The sequence below is a fragment of the Bufo bufo genome, chromosome 2 (assembly GCF_905171765.1).
Source record: "Bufo bufo chromosome 2, aBufBuf1.1, whole genome shotgun sequence".
NCBI lineage: Eukaryota > Metazoa > Chordata > Amphibia > Anura > Bufonidae > Bufo > Bufo bufo.
Window position 1 is genome coordinate 835,221,732 of NC_053390.1, and position 24,843 is coordinate 835,246,574.

The 24,843-nt window shown below is 48.2% G+C and overlaps 1 long non-coding RNA gene across 1 annotated transcript; it reads left to right on the top strand.

Annotated features, from left to right (window-relative positions):
• Positions 1 to 17,596: 17,596 nt before the first annotated feature.
• Positions 17,597 to 21,569, top strand: LOC120991851. Its single transcript, XR_005776836.1, has 3 exons — positions 17,597 to 17,963; positions 19,198 to 19,200; positions 21,486 to 21,569. It is a non-coding gene; the product is annotated as an uncharacterized LOC120991851 (long non-coding RNA).
• The last annotated feature ends 3,274 nt before the right edge of the window (positions 21,570 to 24,843 follow it).

Consider the following 24,843-nt stretch of genomic DNA (forward strand, 5'->3'; position numbering starts at 1 on the left):
TCCAATTCACTCACCACTTGTATTTACCACTAATACCAACTGGAATACCAGGTCCTGTTCTCCGGACATATCCATTGTCCCCATATTTGAACGAACGATTGTCCCTATGAAAGGGAATACTTCTGAGAAAATACAGTCACAACCAAGGAAGTGACTGTTTTCCAAACATTGCTAGACTTGGGACGATTTACCCCCTATGGACTATATATGATGAAATTACCTTACATTTATATATTCCTATATGATTGAAAGACATAATCAGTGCATATTTTGATACGGCACCACCAGTGTGCATTTATCCTGCGGTCTTATTTTATTGATTTTTACCAATTGTGTGAGATTGTATTTTATTGCATTTTTTAAGTGTTGATTTTATAATAATTGATTGCTGTAATAAATTGCCACTTTTTAATTAGAGATGAGGGAATTTCTAAAAAATTTGATTTGGCCGGTTCACCGAATTTTCCGGAAAAATTAGCTTCAATCCGAATTAATTTGCGACGAATCGGATAAAAATAACTGCTATTTCCTGTCCGCAGAGAGCCTGTATAGTGGTGTAGAACACTGTGCCTGTATAGCGGTGTAGAACACTGTGCCTGTATAGTGGTGTAGAACACTGTGCCTGTATAGTGGTGTAGAACACTGTGCCTGTATAGTGGTGTAGAACACTGTGCCTGTATAGTGGTGTAAAACACTGTGCCTGTATAGTGGTGTAGAACACTGTGCCTGTATAGTGGTGTAGAACACTGTCCCTGTATAGCGGTGTAGAACACTGTGCCTGTATAGTGGTGTATAACACTGTGCATGTATAGTGGTGTAGAGCACTGTGCCTGTATAGTGGTGTAGAACACTGTGCCTGTATAGTGGTGTAGAACACTGTGCCTGTATAGCGGTGTAGAACACTGTGCCTGTATAGCGGTGTAGAACACTGTGCCTGTATAGTGGTGTAGAGCACTGTGCCTGTATAGTGGTGTAGAACACTGTGCCTGTATAGTGGTGTAGAACACTGTGCCTGTATAGCGGTGTAGAACACTGTCCCTGTATAGTGGTGTAGAACACTGTGCCTGTATAGTGGTGTAGAACACTGTCCCTGTATAGCGGTGTAGAACACTGTGCCTGTATAGCGGTGTAGAACACTGTGTCTGTATAGCGGTGTAGAGCACTGTGCCTGTATAGTGGTGTAGAACACTGTGCCTGTATAGCGGTGTAGAACACTGTGCCTGTATAGCGGTGTAGAACACTGTGCCTGTATAGTGGTGTAGAACACTGTGCCTGTATAGCGGTGTAGAACACTGTGCCTGTATAGGGGTGTAGAACACTGTGCCTGTATAGTGGTGTAGAGCACTGTGCCTGTATAGTGGTGTAGAACACTGTGCCTGTATAGTGGTGTAGAACACTGTGCCTGTATAGCGGTGTAGAACACTGTCCCTGTATAGTGGTGTAGAACACTGTGCCTGTATAGTGGTGTAGAACACTGTCCCTGTATAGCGGTGTAGAACACTGTGCCTGTATAGCGGTGTAGAGCACTGTGCCTGTATAGGGGTGTAGAGCACTGTGCCTGTATAGCGGTGTAGAACACTGTGCCTGTATAGCGGTGTAGAACACTGTGCCTGTATAGCGGTGTAGAACGCTGTGCCTGTATAGCGGTGTAAAACACTATGCCTGTATAGCGGTGTAGAACACTGTGCCTGTATAGCGGTGTAGAACACTGTGTCTGTATAGCGGTGTAGAACACTGTGCCTGTATAGTGGTGTAGAACACTGTGCCTGTATAGTGGTGTAGAACACTGTGCCTTGCAGTAACACACATAGGGAGTCTGCTGTGGCAGTGAGATAATACTGTGAGTCCGTATGACCTGCAGATGACAGGCGTCGCTCTTAGAATCACTACACACTGCACTGATTTGGGCAGTCACGGGGCCACAACTGACCAAATAACTGAAGTGTGAACTCAGCCTTACAGGTCGATGTAAGGTTAGACTCAAGCTGCTGCTGATGGAGCTGGTACTGCTCCTGCCACTCCACCCCTCCCCAGCAGCCATGGCAGTGGAACGTGAGCGCAGAGGGCCCCCCGGTCAGACCTACTAGAGGATGGACGATGGTGCAGATAGGCAGCTGCCAACTGACTACATAGGATATCACTGTAGTAGTTTAGTTTGTCCTCCTCCCTCTCCGATTATAAAAAAAGTCCCCCATTTTGGACCGGTAGCGAGGGTCCAACAAGGTGGAGAGCCAGAAGTCATTGTAGTGGCCCCACTAGATAAGTGTGGGCACTACACAAGGGTCAATTGGTGTGTGCGCTACTTCTCCTCACTAGGGACAGGAATGGTATCTTTAATTGTGCATTTTATGTATTATCAGGCCTAGTCTCTGTAGTTAGTCATCCCAGACGCTAGAGTACCCCTGGTATAAGTATTCAGGCCCCAGACAGGGAAGGGTTGTTGAAGGTCAGGAGTCTGCAGAGACAAGCTTGAAGTACAAGCCAGAGCCTTCTCCTGACATGCAACTAGACAGCCCAGGCTTCTAGCTGCCACCAGGAGACTAGTAGAGGGATCCTAGTCTACCTGCTGATCAAGAGAGCCATGGTTAGCTCAGAAGATCTACCCCAGGGGAAGAGGTTACCTCCTGGAAGCAACCCTTTAGTTCCCACCAAGTCAAGCAGAGTCAACATGTCCAGCTAGTACAAGTAAGCTGAAGGGCAGGGAGAATAGAGGTATGGAACAAGAATGAGCACCTAAGGAGGACTATTTACCAAGGATAAAAGCCTACAATAAGGTATCCGGGCCTTGGGAGTGAAGCCAGACAGGAGTTCGAAACGAACAGTGTACACTATCTCCGAGGAGTCTGTACAGCCTGATTCTGTGCATGTGGATGTTTACCCTCTGTGTATCTTGCCAAAGATCCATATACCTGCCATGATTGTGAAACCCTGCTTGTGAAGTGTACTTGACATGTGGAACTGAGTTGTCGTCTAACTGTACAAAGTGGAGTTTATTACAGTAAAGCAAAGTTTGGTTCCCCCTGCCATCTGTGTTCCTTGCTTATTAAGACCTTCCACCGGTGTGCCACCGTTACAGGCACTGGCGTCACGTACCTCAAAGGGACCTTGCCCCAGGCACATAAATCACCTGCAACACCCAGGGCACCTCAACCATCACCAGGCCTGGTCCCTAAAGACAGAGTGTGCCCCAGAGGACTCTTGTGCCAGCCTCTCTTTCACTGCTGTATGCCTGCCCAGGGTTTCCTTAAATAACTGTGAGTGACCCTCGCTTGCCATTGACCGTGACCTCACAATCGCAATACCCTGCTCGTCTGGCGTACCGCATAAATTGGCGTCACGAACAGGATCCAGAACATTCCTGCGCCATTGTTGGATTATAAAACTGTGTGCCATTATCCACCTAAAAAGTGACAAAGCCCTACCGTTTTATTCAAGATTGCTGGACCAAAAGAGCTGTCATAAGTAGCGGTGTGAAGATAGTGTTTTTCTGGACTGTTTGCTGCTTGTTTAAGCCACCGCTTGCTGTCAGTGAATAGACAGCGTTTTGCTAAAGATGGCCGCTGAGCTTGCTTGAGTTTACTGCTGCGTCATCTTCATCCTGAATTGGCGGTAAAAGTTGGCGCCCTTTTGCTGAAAAGAGCGGGAAAAGGCTCTATGTCGGCGCCACCGCCCTGTCTGGACATTTGCATGTCTGCAGAAATGGACTCCGCCTCCCCCATACTGGAGTACCTGAGGGGCAGCCTCCCAGTGCAATGGGAGGATCTGTCTGAACTTATTGGCGCCACCCTGTCGCTCTCCAGAGAAGGATCGAGCATGTTGGAGAGTGAAGACTGCTCTGTTGGGATGTCCGCGCCTGATTTATTAGAAATGGAGAATGTTGGTGTAGAGCCAGAGGACGCTCCACCGGCCTACTCTCCGGGACCGGAGAGACCCGCCTGCCCGCCACTGGGGAAAGAACCGGAGAACTGCTATGGCTCCTGGAGAGACTTCTTTCAGCCCTCATTCAAGTGGTCAGCACTAATGGCAGAGGTTCGGGAGGCCGCCATAAAGAGGAATACTAAGACTAAGATATACTACGAAGAACTGACCAAGTCCATTCACGAACGTCACACTAATTCCCAACCCCGCCTGGAAAGGAGAAAGGGGTTGGTTGTGTCTTTTGATAAGAACCGTGGCTACGGGTTCATACAAGACTATATTACCGGCAGAGATCTATATGTGAACCGGAGGTCCGTCAAGCGGGATTACCTCCCCGAGCATCTGCATAACCTCCGCGAGGGAGAGGAAGTGGAATTCACCCCTGCCGAGAGCCTGCGAGGCCCATATGCTACTGCCGTGACCCGTCCCAAGAAAGAACCAGGGGACTGGGAGGCAGATGAGGACTACTCTGGCTGCGAGCGAAAAACTGTGCGCTCTCCAGAACCGGCCCATCACGCATTCCAAGAGCGGGGCTCTTTCATTGGCCCTAATGTATTTTGGCAGCCAACTGTGTTGGAGAAATGGGTGAGTCCCTATCCATCCCCCGAGCTGCCTCGCCGGGAGAAGACGATCCAAGACATGGAGAATCTGAAAGGACTCCGCGTTACCCTGGAGAATATACGGAAGGGTAGGAGACCTGATGCGCCACCGGAGCCTGCAGCGACCGCGTCCGATGCATCGTTTACTGTACCTGCGCCGGAGGCGACAGCAGAAGACAGCGATTCTGAGACCGAGAGCCTGGGTGACCAGATCGTCCGTCTGGAAGAAAAATTGCGGGAGCTGCGCAAGATTGCCACCGCCAGGATCCAGACGCCGCCTGAGAAGGCCGAGGTAAGGGTGCCTGTCCCCACCCGTAGGCCACCTTCTGCTACCACCGCTCCGTCGGGGCCCCCAAGAAGGCCCTCTAACACTGTGACTTGCTGCGCAGAGTCGGTTATTCCAAAGCCCACCGGACCGCTTGCGGCGGCGGTATCTAATCCAGCACAGCCTACCATAATTATGCCTGGACCGATGCGGTCCACAAATGTCCTTACCCCTAGGCCTATGGGGCCAATACCTATTAGGGGTCCCTTCATGTTGCAGCTGCCCCCTAATACTGTAATGTGGGCACATCAGCCTGTGGAGGATTACTACAGACCTTATTTGCCAGCAGAGCCGGGTGATTATGATAAGCCCTTGTGAATTAGCCTGCTAGGCCTTTGATTTACTTTGCCAAGGGATTATTTCCAAAAATTTAACCCTTCCAGGACAGGAGTCCTTTGTTTTGGTCCTTTGTTGCTGCTGCCAGTTTACCCACGGCTCAGTGGTAGTGGTCACCCACTGAAATAAAAATGTCAGCAAAGCCATCGTGTTTCCAGGACCTCCTGCCTGCTTCTACTATCCCACACCAAGTTGTGCCGGTTCCTTTGTTGCACCTTTTACCCTTAACCCCTTTTCAGGTTGATCAGGGGTATTACAGCACTTGTTTTATATTATGTCATTGGATTGTGCAACTTGATGCTAAAGAACCGTGCCCAGTGATAGACTCAAAAGTACCTGAGCCTCTGAGATTTTTACTCTTTTAAGGAAACGTGCCCAGAGATGGACTCCACTGTAAGCGAGCCTCTGTGATTTGCTATTCTACCTTGCTGGTGACAGACACTCACACTAAATAAGCACAAGAACCTGGGTACGGACTCATATTTGTTCTTTGAGCCTCCAAGAACTTTTAAATTGTTTTTTTCCTCTTGCTGTTCTATTAAAGACAATTTGCACATATGGACTATCCTGGTAATAATGCTACGCTGTGCCAGGTCAGCGCCCCTGTTCCCTCATATGATCCTGAGAGAAGAGAGCGACGCCCCTTTTCACCGTTACTTGTTCCTAAGCCAGTGGACTGCCTGATTTATGCATGTAATGTACTTCTGCAAATGTAGATGTCTTTTCCCTGCTTTGCTTTTTGGTCTCTTTTTCAGGTGCAGTATCCAGCTGGGCAGGGCCCCTCCATGTTGCGCCGAGGTCGGGCAACGTTAAAGTGTGGTGGTATGTAGTGGCCCCACTAGATAAGTGTGGGCACTACACAAGGGTCAATTGGTGTGTGCGCTACTTCTCCTCACTAGGGACAGGAATGGTATCTTTAATTGTGCATTTTATGTAATTTGTAAAGTATTGTTTTTGTATTGTGCAATGTTTCCCTGTTATATGTATTATCAGGCCTAGTCTCTGTAGTTAGTCATCCCAGACGCTAGAGGGAGCTAGAGTACCCCTGGTATAAGTATTCAGGCCCCAGACAGGGAAGGGTTGTTGAAGGTCAGGAGTCTGCAGAGACAAGCTAGAAGTACAAGCCAGAGCCTTCTCCTGACATGCAACTAGACAGCCCAGGCTTCTAGCTGCCACCAGGAGACTAGTAGAGGGATCCTAGTGCAGCGTACTCAAGTTGTGTGCAATAGGTGTTTCTGGGTGATGTAGTGCAATAGACACTAACCTGGTACGGCTGACTCTCTGCAAGGGCAGGTATAGGTAAGGAATAGTTCGTGACGCCAGTGCCAAGTAAACGGTGGCACGCCGTTTGCAGGTGCAGGAATAAATTGAGGAAACGTAGCATTAAAACAGAACTTCAACTTTAGTAGTTTGCAGGCAGAGACAATATTGGAAACGCAGTTCCTCAGCATACAGTCGATTTCGCAATTCGGTCGATGCAGGCAATTCAGTACAGCAGGGTAATTACAGAGTGTTGAACACAGGATTTGCAGCAAAGGAGCTTGCACTCTAACTCTGTCTGATCCTGGAATGTAGCAATTCTTCACCAAGGCCCATTAACCTAAGTCTGGCTTTATCTCCTTGATTATGGCTTAAATAAGTACCTCCTCTGTTTCTCTCAGTACCTCTGGCTCCTCTGATCTTTGCCTCAGTCTCTCCTAGCTTCTGAATGGTTCCTCAGGCTCTTAGGCTAAGATGTTCCTGCTTCTGCATATGGGTATTCAGGAGGGAATCTTCTCCTGAACAGCAGGCTTCAGGCCTGGACTTGTCTCAGACATTGTCTAATCTCCAACTGTAGCTTACTGAAACTAGACTCCGTCTCCCTTGCACTTCCTGGTCTGGCCTTATATAAACTAGGGCTCCCTAGCTCCCTCTATGGACTAGAAGTAGGAATGACACCCCTAGCAGGCCTGTAAGTGCAAGTTTCAGTGACAGGAAAATACATAACATTACATTACATTTTATAAAACTGACATATAGCAACTTCCCATAATTAGGAGGGACGACAGCACACCAAGTGACCTTTGGTAGTAACGGGTATTACAACTCCCGTATACTACATACCCCACTGCTTTAAGCTGAGTACGACCTCGTACTCCATCATGGGTCGCCCAACTGGAATCTCTACCTGAAATAGAAAATAGAGACATGCAGGCATACATACATGTAATTCATCTGCATTTACATTTACATCAGGTCCAATTGGCAAAGGTGAAGTGTGGTGACAAGGGGCGTCGTTCTCTTCTCTCAGGATAGTGAATGGAACGGGGGCGCTGACCTGGCACAGCGTAACATTATAACCAGGATAGTCCATGGCAATGAATAAGTTCATGATAAAACAGTAGAAAACGGTATAAAAGTTCTTGGAGGCTCAAATAACAAACATGAGTCCGTACCCAGGTCATTTCTTATTAAATCACAGAGGCTCTCATGCGGTGGAGTCCATCTCTGGGCACAATACTTTTAAAAGAGTAAGAATCTCAGAGGCTCAGGTACTTTTGAGTCTGTCTCCGGGCACGGTTCCTTAGTATGAAGTTGCACAATAAACGGACAGCAAAGACAAGTGCTGTAATACCCCTGATCAACCTGAAAAGGGGGTGAAGGGTAAAAGGTGCAACAAAGGAACAGGCACAACTTGGCATGGGGGTACCAAAAGCAGGCAGGAGGTCCTGGAAACAAGCCTGGCCTTGCTGACTTTGTGATTTCAGTGGTCAACACCTACCACTGAGCCGTGGACAAACTGGCAGCTGCAACAAAGGACCAGCAACATAGGACTCCTGTCCTAGGAGGGTTAACATCAACTTCTGAAGAAATAAATCAAAGGCCTAGCAGGCTGATCACAGTGGCAGGTTGTAATCACTTGGCTCCGCTGGCAAGTATCGTCTGTAGTAGTCCTCTACAGGAGGATGTGCCCACATAACTGTATCAAGGGGCAGCTGTAGGGTAAAGGGGCCCCTAATAGGTATTGGCCCCATAGGCCTAGGGGTGAACCCTCTGATGGACCGTGCCGGCCCTGGCATGATCACTGCAGGGTGTGACGTGCTTGGCACCGCCGCAGCAAGCGGTCCGGTGCTCTGGGTGAAGCAGTTTACGGCAATCGCGGGTCCGGTCTGGGGCACTGACGGAGCGGTGGCAACAGAAGGCGGTCGGCGGGTGGTGACAGGCACCCTTACCTCATCCTTCCTCGGCGGTGTCTGGATCCTGGCGGTGTAGGTCTTACGCAACTCCCGCAACTTCTCCTCCAGCCGGACGATCTGCTCACCGATACTCTCTGTGTCGGAGTCGCTGTCCTCTGCTGGCGCCGCCGGCGCAGGTATAGTCACCGATGACGCGGACTCGGCCTCTGCAGGTTCTGGCGATGCGACTGGTCTCCGTCCCATCCGGATGTTCTGGAAGGTAGCACTAAGTCCTTTTAACTGCTCCAGCTCAGATATTGTCTTCTCCCGACGAGGCAGCTCGGGGGAAGGATAGGGGCTCACCCATTTCTCCAACACGGTTGGCTGCCAGAAGACGTTCGGCCCGATGAAGGAGCTCCGCTCCTGAAAGGCGTGATGGGCCGGCTCTGGAGAGCGTTCCGGTTCTCGCTCGCAGCCAGAGTAGTCTTCTCTGCCTTCTGCCTCCCAATCCTCAGGTGCTCGCTTGGGACGGGTCACAGCAGTCGCATAAGGGCCTCGTAGGCTCTCGGCAGGGGTGTACTCCACTTCCTCTCCCTCGCGGAGGCTGTGCTGGTACGAAGGGAGGTAGTCTCTTTTGACAGACCTTCGATTTACATAGAGGTCTCTGCCAGTTAGATAGTCCTGAATAAACCCGTAGCCACGGGGTTTGTCAAATGACAGCACCACTCCCTTTCTCCTTTCCAGGCGGGGTTGGGTGTGCGTATGCTTCTCATGTATGGTCTTGGTTAGTTCCTCATAGACAATTTTAGTCTTTGTATTCCGCTTTATAGCGGCCTCTCGGATCTCCGCCATCAGTGATGACCATTTGAACGATGGTTGGAAAAAGTCCCTCCATGAGCCATAGTAGGGCTCGGGTTCTTTCTCCCTGGTGCGGCAGGCGGGTTGCTCCGGTCCCGGAGCGTAGGCCGGTGGAGCCTCTCCTGGCTCTACACCGGTGTCGATCATCTTTTCAATTACAGGTGCGGACGCTGCAGCAACACTCTGCTCACAATTCAACATGCTCGATCCTTCTGAGGAGAGCGATAGGGTCGCGTCAATTAGAGTAGCCAGCTCCTCCCATTGCATTGGGGAGCCGCCCCCCAGGTATTCCAGTATATGGAAGGCGGTGTCCATGCTGGCAGACATGCAAATGTCCAGATAAGCCGTGGCGCCTGCCCTTGACCTTCTTCCCGCTTTTTCCTCAGAAAGGCGCCAATTTTTTCCGCCTTTTCGGGATGAAGGTGACGCAGCAGTAAATTCAGCAAGCCCAGCAGCCATCTTTAGGTACAAACGCTGTCTATTCACTGACGGCAAGCAGGAATGTTTAAAGTCCACAAAACCACACTCCAATGCGGCGATTTTCTTCCTCTGTGCAGCGCAATACTGCACAGCGCTTTTTAGAAGTTTTTGACACACTTTGGGTATGATTTTTAATCCACAAAGTCCACTTGAATAAAACAGGAAAATTGTCACTTTGGTCACAGGGCAACGGTATAAGGCACAAAGTTCACGCTTCTTGCACTAGAAAGCGTGCGTATCCTGTTCGTGAAACGCCAAAAGAGAAGTGCAGCGTACTCAAGTTGTGTGCAATAGGTGTTTCTGGGTGATGTAGTGCAATAGACACTAACCTGGTACAGCTGACTCTCTGCAAGGGCAGGTATAGGTAAGGAATAGTTCGTGACGCCAGTGCCAAGTAAACGGTGGCACGCCGTTTGCAGGTGCAGGAATAAATTGAGGAAACGTAGCATTAAAACAGAACTTCAACTTTAGTAGTTTGCAGGCAGAGACAATATTGGAAACGCAGTTCCTCAGCATACAGTCGATTTCGCAATTCGGTCGATGCAGGCAATTCAGTACAGCAGGGTAATTACAGAGTGTTGAACACAGGATTTGCAGCACAGGAGCTTGCACTCTAACTCTGTCTGATCCTGGAATGTAGCAATTCTTCACCAAGGCCCATTAACCTAGTTCTGGCTTTATCTCCTTGATGATGGCTTAAATAAGTACCTCCTCTGTTTCTCTCAGTACCTCTGGCTCCTCTGATCTTTGCCTCAGTCTCTCCTAGCTTCTGAATGGTTCCTCAGGCCCTTAGGCTAAGATGTTCCTGCTTCTGCATATGGGTATTCAGGAGGGAATCTTCTCCTGAACAGCAGGCTTCAGGCCTGGACTTGTCTCAGACATTGTCTAATCTCCAACTGTAGCTTACTGAAACTAGACTCCGTCTCCCCTCCACTTCCCTGACTGGGCTTTATATAAACTAGGGCTCCCTAGCTCCCTCTATGGACTAGAAGTAGGAATGACACCCCTAGCAGGCCTGTAAGTGCAAGTTTCAGTGACAGGAAAATACACACATTACATTACATTTTATAAAACTGACATATAGCAACTTCCCATAATTAGGAGGGACGACAGCACACCAAGTGACCTTTGGTAGTAACGGGTATTACAACTCCCGTATACTACACTAGTCTACCTGCTGATCAAGAGAGCCATGGTTAGCTCAGAAGATCTACCCCAGGGGAAGAGGTTACCTCCTGGAAGCAACCCTTTAGTTCCCACCAAGTCAAGCAGAGTCAACATGTCCAGCTAGTACAAGTAAGCTGAAGGGCAGGGAGAATAGAAGTATGGAGCAAGAATGAGCACCTAAGGAGGATTTTTTACCAAGGATAAAAGCCTACAATAAGGTATCCGGGCCTTGGGAGTGAAGCCAGACAGGAGTTCGAAAGGAACAGTGTACACTATCTCCGAGGAGTCTGTACAGCCAGATTCTGTGCATGTAGATGTTTACCCTCTGTGTATCTTGCCAAAGATCCATATACCTGCCATGATTGTGAAACCCTGCTTGTGAAGTGTACTTGACATGTGGAACTGAGTTGTCGTCTAACTGTACAAAGTGGAGTTTATTACAGTAAAGCAAAGTTTGGTTCACCCTGCCATCTGTGTTCCTTGCTTATTAAGACCTTCCACCGGTGTGCCACCGTTACAGGCACTGGCGTCACGTACCTCAAAGGGACCTTGCCCCAGGCACATAAATCACCTGCAACACCCAGGGCACCTCAACCATCACCAGGCCTGGTCCCTAAAGACAGAGTGTGCCCCAGAGGACTCTTGTGCCAGCCTCTCTTTCACTGCTGTATGCCTGCCCAGGGTTTCCTTACATAACTGTGAGTGACCCTCGCTTGCCATTGACCGTGACCTCACAATCGCAATACCCTGCAGGTCTGGCATACCGCATCATCCCTCTGCTGAATGGTGACAATTCGGCTGTTATTACGCAAGCAATTGAGCATGCATCGGGCCATTTGTGCAAGTGACTGAGAGACTCCCTGCCTCCATCTACACTGCATACTGCCACGGTGTGTCTGGGTCCTCTGTCTCGTCTTCCTCATCGCCCTGTAGCTCCTCTCGCTGCTCCTGCTCCTCCTCTCCTGTGAGCTGCGTAGAAAAACCACCCATTTCGCTACACATTGCTTGTGCTCCAAATGTCCTCCTCCAGTTCAACCACCACAGGGCTCATGTGGCCCTGAGATCTAGGCGCCATACCTCCAGTCCCCTGACCATCCATTGTTATCACCATCTGTTCCAGGACACAAAGCAGTGGAATGGCGACATTCATCCCGTAGTCCTGGCGACTGACAAATAACGTGGCGTCCTCAAAGGGCCTGAGCAAATGGCAGGTGTCACGCATGAGCTGCCACTGGCTGACATCGAAGTTACACAGGGGAGTACTCCTGTCCACTTGCATCATCAAGAAATCGTTTATGGCCTTTCTCTGTTCGTATAGTTGGTCCAACATATGGAGGGTGGAATTCCAACGGGCCGTAAAGGACATGTATTGTCCCTGACCGTAGTTAAAGCTCCACACGTCAGCGCTGCCGTGCACTTTGGCAGACACAAACATGCTCAAGGACTGGCCCACCTTCTGTTCTACATGTGTGTTCAGGGCTGGTACTGCCTTTATGGCAAAGAAATTACAGCTTGGGACTCTCCACCTCGGCTCGGCACAAACCATCAGTTCTCTGAAAGGTGCAGAGTCCACCACTTGGAAAGGGAGGGACTGCAGCACCAGCAACTTGGCCAGGAGCACGTTCAGCTTCTGCGCCGTTGGATGCATGCACTCATACTGCTGTCTCTTGGCAATCGCTTCTGTGATCGATTGCTGATGGAATGACTGACGAGGACTAGGAGGACGAGGAGCAGGAGCATCAGGACCAGCAGATGATGAGTAGGACAGACAGCTCTCTTCGGCTGAGGAGCCTTGACTGGTTGAAATCGGGGTCATGCCACTGTGTGATGCAGCGGTTGCTGCGGCAGGCTGGACCACCACATCGGAGCCATGGTTCTCCCAGGCAACTGTATGGCGACGCTGCATATGTTGACGCAGCGCCGTAGTGCCAACATTGGCCAACGAGTTCACTAAGTAATGTAGTATGTGATAGGCGACTACATAACAATAAACGTTTCACTATGATATTTGTGGTCGCTAAAATGTATGGTTACTTTTATTAAATTATCTAAAAAAACGTGTGGAGGTTCTCAAGTACAAATATAAACTAGACATGCACACTATCCTGGGTGGCACCCACTACATTTGCACATGTAATACTGGCCAAACCCAAGACTATATATATCGCCAGGGGGGGCAGACTTGTGACCAAGTCAGGAAGGGGGATGGACCTATTGTGGTAAGTACTCCTCCATCAACCCCTATTAATCAATAGTCCGGTCACTGACGTTAGTCTGCACTCCCACTTAGGACTATATAAATCGTCTACCTAATGGTGTCCCCTATAGACTAAAAGCTCTCCCTTCCATAGTTCAGGGAAAGAAGCCTATCACGCTCGACGTGTTTCTCTGGTGACTTTTACTGCCACCAATTCATCAGGAGCGCTGTAGACCCACACAAACAACTGTGCTGACACGCTCCGGTGCATAGCGCGCAGCGCGTAGCCTGCGGCCCTGGGACAAGGGAGAAGCGCTCACTGCACTTGTAAATCGTATTTTTTTCCCAGTGATGTTTTCTGTATGACTTTCCCTAGCGCCTGCAACGTCTCTCCCTGAACTAAGATGATGTGAAATGATTCCTCCCTATCCTTATCGTGCAATTATAAAATGCTTTTTTTTCACAATTAGTTTTTCTTTCACTCTCCCGAGCGCCTGCATAAACATCTGTCCCTGAACAAAGTACGATGGTGAATGGCAGAATCCAAGATGGCTGCCGTATTTATAGGGCTGTGACATCACCAAGCTGGCTGGCTGCTGATTGGCTGCATGCATGGCATTATGGGTCATCCCGCCTTCCCAGAGTTCCTTGCCCCATGTCCTCACACGTGTAGCCGCCATGTTAGGAAAAATTGTGATTCGTTATCACGAAGCGAGAGGAAATTCGCATTTGCTCAGAATTACATTTTTCCTGAAATTCGGAACGAAATCGACTTAGTCAGCTTCGATTCGCTCATCTCTATTTTTAATTTTTTTCTTCTAAATTCTTTTTTTTTATTTTGTGTAATGATTTGTAGTCTTTTTAGAAAGCATTTTGGGGTATATATATATATATTATATTAAATAACTATTTTATTTTTAGTGGGAATATAAAAACTGCAATTTTTACATTATCTTATGGGATTTATTTATGGTGTTCACTGTGTGGATCTGTACACTGGTGATAATGCCACATTTTCTATATTTTTACTATTTTTCCTTCCCCCCTGCACCTGTCAGCTCTGCAGCTGCTCCCCCTCTTCCTCCTTCAGACTGAGGGGGGGGGGGGGGCTGCTTTTTCTGCTCATATTTCTGGTTTGGTAGCAGCTAGAGCTTAAAATCTGGAGTACATGAAGTACAGAGAGGAGGACGAGGCAGCTCTTTACCTCAGTGTTCTCAAGTAACTTGTCCTCCTGTGTGATTAGGACAGGTTTTGTGTGCACTGGTAGGACGGCGGCCATTTTATTTCTCCCAGTGATTGCTCCGTAGACAAAACGAGTCATTATAAATAATGAAAGGTATTTGGGAATATATTTATTACAAGCTGAAGCACGCGGCTTCGCACAGGTATATTTAATCTATATTTCATTTCATGTTTGTGTGTGTCGTTAAAAGATATCAACACTATCCACTATAACAGTGACCTCCACAGCTTCCCCCCCCCCCCCCGCCTCCACAGCTTCCCCCCCCCCTTCGCTCGGGTATATGTAATCTATTTCAGGAATGGCCAACCTGTGGTTCTCCAGCTGTTGTAAAACTACAATTCCCACCATGCCCTGCTGTAGGCAGTCTGGGCATGCTGGGAGTTGTAGTTTTGCAACAGCTCGAGAACCACAGGTTGGTCATCCGTGATCTATTTCATTTAATGTTTGTGTGTGTCATTAAAAGATATCAACACTATCCACTATAACAGTGACCTCCACAGCCCCCCGCTCCAAAAACAGTGACCTCCACAGCCCCCCACCCCTTAACACTGACCCCCCACAGTGCCCCATCCCTTAAAATTGGACCTCCACAGCAGCCCACCCCTTTAACTTTGACCTTTACAACAGCCTTCCCCTTTAACAGTGACTTTCACAGCATGCCACCCCCTTGCCAGTGATCTTCACAGGGTCCCTCCCCCTAACAGTGGCCTTTACTGGATCGGGGGCGTGTCCTTTTGAACAGCTCACTCTAAGACAGCAGCACTGTACTGTCTGAGTGTGAGCTGCAAGGAGAAAGCCATCCTCCCTCCCACCTCTGCAGCTGACTGAAGTTGATTTTTACCTTCATTTTTTAAATCCCTGTCGGCTAAGGAGTTGAGGGGGAGGGACCTAAACAGATCTGGGTGTGGCTTAGCGGGACCTAGAAGTTGATTTTTAACTTCATTTTTTCCATCTCAGCTGGCTGAGGAGTGGGAGGGGGCATGGCCTTAACCGGACCGGGGGCGTGTCCTTTTGAACAGCTCACTCTAAGGGTCCATTCACACGTCCGTAGAATGGGTCCGCATCCATTCCACAATTATGCGGAACAGGTGCGGACCCATTCATTCTCTAAGGGACCAGACGAAGCGATGCGGACAGCACACAGTGTTCTGTCCGTATCCACATTTTCAGAGCGCGGCCCCGATCTTCCAGTCTGCAGCTCTGAAAAAAAATAGAGCATGTCCTATTCTTGTTCGCAATTGCGGACAAGAATAGGCATTTCTATGGGGGTGCCGGCTGGGTGTATTGCAGATCCGCAATTTGCGGATCCGCAATGCACTACGGACGTCTGAATGGAGCCTAAGTGTAGTGGAGCCTAAGTGAGTGTGAGCTGCAGGGAGAAATTCACCCTCCCTCCCACCCCTACAGCTGACAGAAGTTGATTTTTATCCCCGTCGGCTAACCGGTGGCCTAACCGGATCAAGGGCGTGGCTTAGCGGGACCTGGGGGTGGAGTTTTAAGTCTTTTGAGGGTGGACACATTGTGGCAGGGGGCGTGTCTGGGCTCCTTCCTGCAATGAGTGACGCCCCTCTGGGCACCTTACTGGCTCATTTGCATACCACATAAACTGGATTTTCAGAGGATAAAAACATCTATCGCTGGAATAAAGGCACATCTGGAAATAAGGTGCTAAGGCCATGGCTTTACTACAATAGCGATTATCCTGGTGACAGATTTCCTTTAAAGCTCTCCTACAGCAGTGAAGATAAATGGCTGGGTTGTTATGGAAACCTGGAGTAAAACTGTATGTGGAGGCTGAAGGACCTGCGAGCTTCTATTGGCTGATAAGGGTCATGTGACCAGGCTTCTATTGGCTAATGCATTTTTTTGGGAATATATCGGGAACGGTACGTCCTAGAGAGCTGAGACCTGGTCTAAAACCTTCCCGGACACCTGATGTACCTGTGTGCCAAATTTCGTGATTGTAAATGCAACGGTGCGGATTACGTTAGCGGACATACATACACACTCACTCACTCAGCTTTATACATTAGATAATGTAATATTTAAGAATTTTCATTTTCTTGCATGTGGTCCACGATAATGTCGATCTCATACATTTAACTCCTGAAATACCATGGTCAAATGTGAAAATGGAAATCTGAGACGTTAAAGACTGGGAGCGCACGCTACTGGCCATGCTCCGGCAAAGCTCGGGGGTGCCAGATGTACTGAACAGCAGCCTCTGTACTCAGGAGTGGTTCCTATGGAGTGGGCTGTGGCAGAGCTCTGTAGGAACACAGTATAATTCTAATAGACTCCAATGCTAATCCTGTTTCCCCTTCTAATCCTACACTGCCTTGGACCGTTTACCGTATTGCCTGTACTCTGGAAAGCGCCTGACTGTATAGGGAGGGTGCTCAGGGACTGATGGTCCTCCCCCCCTCCTTTTCCCCTTAGGGGCATTTAAGAATCTGGCCCCGTCTCAGTAATGGTTAAGTAGGTTGCAGATTAGGGTCATTGAGGGTTAATCCCTGGGGATGCTCCTTAGACAGGATGGGGGCGGTGCAGGAAATCCTGAAGGTCACATATACCTCCTCTCTGTCCTGGTCACTTCCTCTTGCCAGTGGAAGCAGATTGGTATGGACATACCCCTTTGCTCTGTCCACACCAGGAGTCCACAGGTGGTTCTGCCCTTTGGCTGCTCCCTGGTGAGTTACATGAGGAGGGTTAGCTGTGCTCCGCCATCCTCCTCCCCTGTGCCTGCTTCTGGGGCTTTGTGGAGCTGCTGCTGCGGTATGCATGCGGCTCCAGCACTTCAGCGAAGGTCCGGCGGTCTGCCTGCCGTTCCTCCTAACCCCCCTCCCCCTGACTCTTATTATCCCCCAGCTTCCCGCGTGTGTGCGCCGTTTCTTTCGACCCATCCTGTGATGTCTGTGGCGCTGCGCTGTGTCTCTGCCCCCCCCTTCCTAGCTTCTGTTCCATGGCGTTAGGGCTAAGCAAGCCGGGCGGGATTGTTGGTCTCCCCGGTAATGTAGGGCAATATGGGGTCCTCACCCCCCCCCCCCTGCTGCTTTGGACGGCCTCCTTTAGCTCCCATGGCGCTAGCTAGGTCGCTTCGCCTAGCCCCCGCCCCTTCCCCTGCAGCGTTTACCGGGTTCCGTACCGTACACCGCTGGGCAGGCGAGTTTTCATATGTGGTGCTTGTTTTAGCTTCCCCCAGTCTCCTGTCCAGTATTATAGATTAACCCCTTGTGCTTGCCATGTCTCCGATTGTGGTGCACCTGTGCCTATGGCATCTAAGGGGTATTCCTATGGTCCCAGCTTTGCGAGCAGAGCCCCTTCCGTACTATGAGACTCTCTGGGTCTTATTTGTAGTCCATTATGGTGACAACCACCCCTCCTTCCTCCCCTTCACGCAGGCACAGGTGCGGTTTTTTCTTCCCTTAGGTTGCCTGGAGGCATGGCCGTAATGGATTCCGCATGCGCCAGTCCTGTCACCGTTCCTGGGTTTCCGGGAGAAATGGGCGCTCCAGATCCTCAGGTGGTGCTTACCATCGTCTTTAGGACGGATGTCAGGCGCATCGGAGGAGTCTGGTTATACAATCACCGTACGAGGCTGTTGCCTGACCGTCACTCCAGGGATCGGCCTGGTCGCTGCAGCCCGTACCCGCTCCTTTGGAGGTGCCGTCCCTCTCTGTGACTGGTGAGTACTGCGGGGAGGATGGTTCTTGTGCAGAGTTAGAATCACTGGTAGAGACGGTGTCCCTGCTTTTAAAAAAAAAAAAAAAACAATCTCGATGGTCGCTCAGTGGCTTCAGGGTGGGTTTACAGAGCCTGTAGGTTACCCGCACATATTTTCCTGGAGATTAGGCAACTCGGGTGCAGCCCTGAGCAACGGGATATCATTAGCATATATGGAGGTTTTCTCTGTTTATACGTAAAAAACTAAAAAAATTAAAATTATAACCAAATTAATATATTATAGGCATTAAGATATACAAATCAATAACAAAGTATATAAAAAAAAAATTATGGAACAGTATATATACAGTACAGACCAAAAGTTTGGACACACCTTCTCATTCAAAGAGTTTTCTTTATTTTCATGACTATGAAGGCATCAAAACTATGAATTAACACATGTGGAATTATATACATAACAAACAAGTGTGAAACAACTGAAAATATGTCATATTCTAGGTTCTTCAAAGTAGCCACCTTTTGCTTTGATTACTGCTTTGCACACTCTTGGCATTCTCTTGATGAGCTTCAAGAGGTAGTCCCCTGAAATGGTCTTCCAACAGTCTTGAAGGAGTTCCCAGAGATGCTTAGCACTTGTAGGCCCTTTTGCCTTCACTCTGCGGTCCTGCTCACCCCAAACCATCTCGATTGGGTTCAGGTCCGGTGACTGTGGAGGCCAGGTCATCTGGCGCAGCACCCCATCACTCTCCTTCATGGTCAAATAGCCCTTACTTTCAAAGTTTTCCCAATTTTTTGGCTGACTGACTGACCTTCATTTCTTAAAGTAATGATGGCCACTCGTTTTTCTTTACTTAGCTGCTTTTTTCTTACTATAATACAAATTCTAACAGTCTATTCAGTAGGACTATCAGCTGTGTATCCACCTGACTTCTCCTCAACGCAACTGATGGTCCCAACCCCATTTATAAGGCAAGAAATCCCACTTATTAAACCTGGCAGGGCACACCTGTGAAGTGAAAACTATTTCAGGGGACTACCTCTTGAAGCTCATCAAGAGAATGCCAAGAGTGTGCAAAGCAGTAATCAAAGCAAAAGGTGGCTACTTTGAAGAACCTAGAATATGACATATTTTCAGTCTTTTCACACTTGTTTGTTATGTATATAATTCCACATGTGTTAATTCATAGTTTTGATGCCTTCATAGTCATGAAAATAAAGAAAACTCTTTGAATGAGAAGGTGTGTCCAAACTTTTGGTCTGTACAGTATATATATCTATGTAAAAAAAAAAATGTAAAAAAAACGTGATTAAAAAGAATGAAATGATACTAATAATAAATGATTTAACAATGTAATTCTAGGGTAATAAAAAAAAATATAAAAAAAATTTGGAATATATATATTACAATAAATGTACAAAAAAAAAAAGAATAAATACATATATAAATGAATAAACAGGTTTGATCTATATATAAATGTATTATGTATGTTGGTATTCTCCTGCATGAGAATCCTTGCTTCTATCTTGTGTCTTGTTTATTGGCCTTTTTTGCGGATGTTTTTCAGGGTAGATCAGTCCTGCCGGGTGTTCTCCCAATTTCCCTTTCAGCGTGGAGTGTAGTAATAAAAAAATAAAAAAATGTAGTACTACCTGTTATGCTCCTATCTGCGGGCACTAGGCCGTGTGTGTATAAAAAAAAAAAAAATAGTGTTTTATTTGGGCTTTCAGCAATGACATACAGGACATGGTTAGTTCATATATACGGAGGCGAGACGCAGTAGTAGTAATCCCTCTAGCATTCAGCTCTATAGCCCGTGGCTATGGACCTTCCTTTACTGTAAATGGTTGTGAGTTCATATCATCACAGCCGCAATTACGGTTTTCTCTTTCTGCAGTCTACGGTACGGGTCACCGGCCCAAGGTTCCGTTGGTATGGTTGATACCTGGGCACTGCTGCTGAGCTTCTAACATGTCTGTGCAGGCGGGCAGCTTGGTGGTGATGCAATTGCCTCATGTCCAGTGTTACAGGAGTTACAGTGCGGTGGGATCCAGTAGGGTCGAATCCAGGGGAGATGTCCACGATGTTAGCAGTTCATGAGACTTTCTTCTAGTCCAGCTGGGTTGGTTGCCAGGAGTGCGGTATTAGTATACTGGTGCCACATGGTTTGTACGAAGCAGGGCTGCCCCTTGTTGAGTGGATATGGCGGAATCAGTAGTCGCAGGTATAACTAGCTGGTAAGCCAGAAGCGGATAACCAGGTCCGTTCGTAGACATCGCTCAGGGTAGAGCCTTGATATAACACCATTCATGGAGTTACACTGTTAAACTGCAGCCTTTCATTCCCCGTTCGGATCTATGTTGTGATGCGGGTCAGATCCACTGACGGGTCCTCTTGACAGGACTTCACAGGTCGGCATGGTGACCCTCCAAGCATTATTTGCATGTATCATTCCATTGTATGGTGGGCGATACGGGTAAAGTTAGGGAGTATTTAGTTAGGATAGCCACGTCCCGTCTCCTTCAGCCTTCTGTTCTGGCTGATTGATATTTTCTCCAAGGTGTTTGTCTCTTCATTCAAGGCCGCACTGCGCGGGGGGTTGTTATTCCAGAATTTTTGTATGGGGTAATAGTACTCGGGATTGGGGTCCGTCTATACATGTCGATCCAGTTAATAGAAAGGGGTGTGTACCTCCCCTCCGCCTGGTGTCGGTCCAGCTGGTCGGTTCGTTTGGTATTCTGTAATGACTTCACGCATGGTGGGGCTCCAATTGTTTTTCTCTTTAGGTTAGGTTTCCCCGAGGTGGTTTGACAATTTGTGGGTGATTTGGGCCGGCGCTCGGGGGGGTGTGGACCCGGACTGGTTTGTTCGGGTACGGTAAAATAAAATAAATCTGGTTGCATTTATTATCTATGCCAGTCTGGATAGGCACAACCCTGTTCTCTATATAGAGCTTTGAGGATACAATTCTGATTACTCCTACTGGGACACAGCTTGTATCATCTCCACTGGGACTCACCCATGTGATATGGGCTTATTACACTGGGACTCACCCATATGATATGGGCTTATTACACTGGGACTCACCCATATGATATGGGCTTATTACACTGGGACTCACCCATATGATATGGGCTTATTACACTGGGACTTTAATTGTGAGAAACATCTAGGTCTCCAGGAAAATCGAGTATTCATCGATTAAGGATATTGTTTTATTAGTTGCTTTTTAATTTTATGCATGTATCTTACCTTCTCCAGAGCAAAGGGTGGCTCTCTTCGTCCAGAGCACCCAGCGTGATCAATCACAGTGAGCCATCCGTTTACTCTTTCCAAGTGCACTATGGTTTGACAATTTACCTTGGTCTTTTAAAATTAAAATAAAAAAATATAATAATAATAATAATAACAAAAAAGAAAATACTTTTGGATGAAATATAACTATTCTGTGTCTAGTTGTGCTATCCTCTTTTGCGTGTTGTGGCTCGGGCTAATTGTTTTTTCTTTCAGATTTGGGGCGTTTAGCGGTTCGATGGCTGGCTTTCGTATACCTTCTGTGCGGTGCGGAGAGAGGAACAGAGGCTGGTGGGCGCTCTTTGGTTTTTCGAGAGGTGGAAGTCTTTTGGATGGGGATCCTGGAATTCTGGTGGTCATAACTCCTTCCGGAGGTGGTTGGTATAGAGTTCCGCCGGAGGCGCGGTGATGCTGGTGACCCGCGCTATGGTAATGCGCCTTTGTCTATTCCAGAGCTCTGGACCTCATGTGTCCTGACATATGATTATCCCTTTCTCATCCACCTCCTCAGGCAGAGAGTCCCATAGTCTCACTGCTCTTACCGTAAATAATCAGATTCTATGTTGTGGAAATGCATTCTTACCTCCAGACACAGAGAATGTTCCCCTTGTCACAGTCCTGGGGATAAATAGATGATGGGAGTGATCTCTGTACTGACCCCTGATATATTTATACATAGTTATTAGATCTCCCCTCAGTCGTCTTTTTTCTACAGTGAATAACCCTAATTTTAATAATCTTTCAGGGTACTGTAGTTGCCCCATTCCAGTTATTACTTTAGTTGCCCTCCTCTGGACCCTCTCCAGCTCTGCTATGTCTGCCTTGTTCACAGGAGCCCAGAACTGTACACAGTACTCCATGTGTGGTCTGACTAGTGATTTGAAAAGTGGTAGGAATATGTTCTCATCACGGGCCTTATTGGCCTTGGTTTTTAATGGGACCTGATGGTGTCTTCCTTTTGGGTGTTCATTTGGACAATTCCTTTCTGGCCTGTACGTGAGCTAAAACAGACTCGGTTCTGCTGGGTGGTGGTCGGAGCCCCGTTGGGAGAACGGGTCTCCTCCGTGGCGGCATTTGAGTACAGCGGAGATATGGTGGTAGCAGATGGAGTAACTGCCCGCTGGGAGTCCAGCGGTTGGCAGACAGCTCTGATGATTACGGTTTAACTTGCCCGCTGGGAGTCCAGCCTTTGGCATACCGTTCCGATATTATGGTTTATTAAGGTTTGCCGCTTTAATAAAGAAGCTGTGGCCGATCACCACCCAGCAATAAAGTGATACAGTTGTCGGTGTCTTTTGTTATGGGTCAAGGTTGGGTAAAGGGGCCAAGGGTGAGTTAAAGGTGGTATCCCTTCCCCCTGTTTCCCTGGATACCAGCAGTCTGGAAAGCGCCTGACTATAGGGAGGGTGCTTAGGGACTGATGGTCCTCCCCCTTCCCCCCTTTTCCCCTTAGGGGCATTTAGGAATCTGGCCCCATCTCAGTAATGGTTAAGTAGGTTGCAGATTAGGGTCATTGAGGGTTAATCCCTGGGGATCCTCCTTAGACAGGATGGGGGCGATGCAGGAAATCCTGAAGGTCACATATACCCCCTCTCTGTCCTGGTCACTTCCTTTTGCAAGTGGAAGCAGATTGGCCCTCCCTCCCTCCCTTTGCGGTTATTCTTGGGAGGCGGGTCAAAGTGCACGGTTCTGATCAGTTATGGATACTTGGTTATTCTGTTTTGTTTTTTCTATTTTTAAGAGACCCTGCTGGGAGTCCAGCAGTATTGGATATTGCTCCGATGATTACGGCTTTGGAGAGCTGCGAATTTTGGTCGAGTTTATGAAGTCACAGCTGGCGGCATTTGAGTACAGAGGAGATATGGTGGTAGCAGATGGAGTAACTGCCCGCTGGGAGTCCAGCGGTTGGCAGACAGCTCGGATGATTACGGTTTAACTTGCCCGCTGGGAGTCCAGCCTTTGGCATACCGTTCCGATATTATGGTTTATTAAGGTTTGCCGCTTTAATAAAGAAGCTGTGGCCGATCACCATCCAGCAATAAAGTGATACAGTTGTCGGTGTCTTTTGTTATGGGTCAAGGTTGGGTAAAGGGGCCAAGGGTGAGTTAAAGGTGGTACCCCCTCCCCCTGTTTCCCTGGATACCAGCAGTCTTGCATGCAAGGACAGGACCACATGAGAATACAAGGCAGAGATGGCTTTTTTGGGGATATACCAGCTAGGTATCTTCCAGCGGGGCTGAGCGCACGCCATCAGCTCCCTAAAGGCAACAAAATCCACTACAGTAATACGACAGCGACTGTGTAACACCCCAGACTTGTGTTACTACACGCCTCTACCCCGCTACTATCTCCTAAGAGCTTTTACACTGTCATCAGATGTGATTTTGCTTTATGTCCTCCACAAATGTGCATAAACCTATGTTAAATGTAATTGTTCAAGTCATTTACCTGGTTACCAGTAGGTGGCAGCATCATTGGCAGACATAGTCTTAATGTTATGGCAGTTCAGAGTGGAAGAATACTGTTCTATTCTGCCCCCCCTCCCTTCTGGAGAGAGGTGGGATAAGGAAGGGAAAAACCAGTTAAAACAATATTGAGTAAGCATAGGGAAGACAGAAAGGACCTAGTCTCGGCTGAGACTTGGCCATATACCGAGTCTGAGCACCTTCAGCCCAGCTGGATGAGAAAAGCATAAAACTTCAGACAACCTCCAGAGTTCCAGGAAGAAAGCATCCCCTGAGAATCCATCTGTGAGATAAGTGCAGAGTCCTAGGAGAAGCTATTCCCTCTTCAGCTAGTCTGTCCCCACAAAGCAGGAGGTACAGATAAGTGCAGAATCTAACCCTGCCACAACTACAGAGCCACCAAGCAGACATTTTATCCTGTTATTGGGGATGGATTGTACTGCGATGCACTACTCTGTAGTGCTGAATACAAGTTCCCAGGAGAAATCGCTGCATTTGCCCATACAGGAAGTGAAGCGGCAGCCATCTTGGAAAAGGGAAAACACAGCTCTTTTCTGCCATGGACTCTGGAAAAAAACACCATCCGTGGATCTGAGTGAGTACTGCTGTGCAAATAACCTTGCTAAATACTGTTAAGGGTTATAATCTGTCTGCCAGAGCACCATACTCCCCGAAATTGAGCAGTTGCAGCGACTCTTAAAAGAGCGACACACTTATTCTGCTGCAGTCGCCCATAGCAACCTGCATCTAAATTGCATTGTAGCCAATACTGACCCCTCTAGTCTGGTACTGGGTGTAACGGACCGTTTCAGCAGACAAGGGGTTAAAATCCGTTTAGGCGATATGCCCCTTTCTGAGAGACAGGCTCAGCTACTGCAGGACACCAACCTCCTGAACTGGATACAAGATAGCACTCCCAACTGGAACCTCACGAATAGCTGCTAGCAGACGAACAGGGATCAGCTTACACTTCTGGCAATCGGTCTTCTAAAAGCATACAGTGAATCCCCCCAATAACGAGACAAGGCTCCGTGTTGAGGGTCAAGCAGTGGTCTGACTGTACTTCACGTACAGCCTCTTTTATTCATAAACCACAAACATAGTACTGCCCACAGGGGTTTGAA